The following is a 2,917-nucleotide window of genomic DNA, read 5'->3' as shown; positions in this document are numbered from 1 at the left end:
AATTTTGAATATGGACTATTAGGTCATATTAGAGAATGATTAATGGGAAAGACTGAAGGCAGGAGGAGAAGGGGACAACAGAGGATGAGATGGTTGGATGGCATCACTGACTGGATGGATATGAGTTTGAGCAAGCTCTGGGAGTTGGTGATGGACAGGGAAGCCTGGCGTGATGCAGTCCATGGGGTCACAAAGAGTTGGACACAACTGAGCAACTGAACTGAACTGAAGGAATGATTGTTAATTTGGGGGGAAACATAAGAGCATTGGGATTATATGAGAACAAGTTTTTATTAGCAATGCATATTAAAATATTTCAGAATTTAACTCAAAATGTCTGTAAATTATATTAAAATACTTAAAATAATAACTGAGGGAATTCACTAGTAGTTTAGTGGTTATGACTTTGAGTTTCCACTATAGGGGCCAGGATTTGATCCCTGGTCAAGGGAACTAGGATCCCTCAAGCTGCATGGTGAGGCCACACACAAAAATAATAAGTAAATAAATACTAACTGACCTAAATGTGGCAAATATTAACATAATTACTTTTTTGACCCCACTTCCTGAATAGTAATCATTGTTAAGTCCAGATGATAGTTATATCAAATTCATTTTCTTCACCATTCTGATTTAAATGCTTTTTTAGCAATACAAATAGTTTTTAAACTAATTAAATAATAATAAAATTCCCAATTTTAAATGTTTATTTTTATTATTTGGTTGTGTCAGATATTAGTTGTGGCACACAGGATCTTTTAGTTTCAGTATGTGGGATCTGGTTCCCTGATTAGTGATTGAACCTGGGCCCCCTGCTATGGTTTTTCAAGTAGTCACATATGGATGTGAGAGTTGGACCATAAAGTAGGCTGAGCGCTGAAGAATTGATGCTTTTGAACTGTGGTTGTTGGAGAAGACTCTTGGGAGTCCCTTGGACTGCAAGGAGAGCAAACCAGTCAATCCTAAAGGAAATCAACCCCAAATATTAATTGGAAGGACTGATGCTGAAGCTCCAATACTTTGGCCACCTGATGCAAAGAGCCGATTCATTGGAAAAGCCCCTGATGCTGGGAAAGATAGAAGGCAGGAGGAACAGGAGACGACAGAGGACAAGATAGTTGGATGGCATCAGCAACTTGATGGACATGAATTTGAGGAAGCTCTGGGAGATGGTGAAGGATAGGGAGGCCTGGCGTGCTGCAGTCCATGGGGTTGCAAAGAGTCGGACATACTGAGCGACTGAACAACAACAACCCCTGCATTGGGAGCATATACACTGACCACCAGGGAAATCCTCACTTCTCCTTTTATGGCTGAAGTCTCAGGCCCATGATCTCCTTTCCTTACTGCAGGAGTTCACACTTCTTTGGTTATTCTCTTTTGCCCCTGCTTTATCAGCCTATGGCATAGTACCAAAGATGTGCCACCTCTGGCCATGTCTCTCTTGTATTTGTTGACTTAGAAGAAGGGAGTAGAAATCTGAGGCTCCTCCCGTGGCACCTTTTTAGAATCCTTTTCTGGGTGGTGGTAGTAGAATTTGAGGAAGATACTCTTCCCTGCACAGCAGCCACCCATGTGTGAGCCAGTCAGCATCACAGCATCTATCACACACTGTGGCTAACCCAGAAAAGTAAAGGACTCAGGGGAAAAAATGGAGTGATTTCCCGAGGGGCAGGCTTCTGACCAAGGCTGAAGAGGGAGGCACTAAGCTGAAGAACTTCCTGCCTCCCAGTTTGTGTGATTATCCCCCACCAAGGAATTTCTTGGTGGTCCACTGGTTAAGATGTATCTGTTTTCACTGCCAGGGTCCCAGGTTTGATCCTTGGTCTGGGAACTGAGATCTCACAAGCCACACAGCCAAAAATAAAAAATAATTGTATCCCCCACCATTCCTTGCTCCCCAAACGAACGCTAGTCTCTCTGCTGTGCACTTTTATTCAGAGTTGAACGTTTCTATACAAGATAGAGCTGTAGACACTGGGGAAGATGAAACAAAGGAGACATGGTCCTCCCTTAAGGAAATCATGGCTTAGTAGAGGAGGCTGACTCATACTCAGCTAATTATAACATCCTGTCTCAAAGGCGTGCTTGCGTGCATGAATGCTTAGTCCCTCAGTCATGTCTGACTCTTTGAGACCCCATGAACTGTAGTCCTCCAGGCTCCCCTGTCCATGGAGTTCTCCAGGCAAGAATACTGGAGTGAGTTGCCATTTCCTCCTCCAGGGGATTATATCCTATCTTACAGGCAATGAAAAAGATATGTACACAAAGGATCCTTTTTTGGGGGCCTACCTGTGCAACTTGTGGGATCTTAGTTCCCCTACCGGTGATTGAACCTGGGCCCTCTGCAGTTAGAGTAAGTGAAGTCACTCAGTCGTGTCTGACTCTTTGCAACCCCATGGACTGTAGCCTACCAGACTTCTCTGTCCATGAGATTCTCCAGGCAAGAATCCTGAAGTGCTTTGCCATTTCCTGCTCCAGGTGATATTCCCGGCCCAGGGATCGAACCCGGGTCTCCCGCATTGCGGGCAGACACTTTAACCTCTGAGCCACCAAGGAAGCTCTCTGCAGTTAGAGTGCAGAGTCCTAACCATTGGACCACCAGGGAATTCAGAAAAGGATTCCATTTTGAGGCACCTTGTGCTCAGTTTTCTCCCCAACAAACTTGTACTCTCTTCAGACCTCTACCATCCTCAGTCATTGAGTCTCATCTTCTGTCATCAGTCACTGAGTCCCATCAATCTTATTCCACAAATATCTCAATTTCATCCCTTCCTCCCTCTCCATATCCTTAGCCACTATCTTAGGTGAACCCAACATTGTTTACTTGTTACTACAGACAATGGATTCCTTATCTCCAAGTTGACCCTCTTCAAGATAAGCCCCAGGGAGTCTTATATTGATAAGAAATAGCTCA

This window comes from Bos indicus x Bos taurus, chromosome 5 (genome assembly GCF_003369695.1).
Source record: "Bos indicus x Bos taurus breed Angus x Brahman F1 hybrid chromosome 5, Bos_hybrid_MaternalHap_v2.0, whole genome shotgun sequence".
NCBI classification, from domain to species: Eukaryota; Metazoa; Chordata; class Mammalia; order Artiodactyla; family Bovidae; genus Bos; species Bos indicus x Bos taurus.
The sequence above is the reverse complement of the archived record's forward strand: the minus strand, read 5'-3'. Positions refer to the sequence as shown.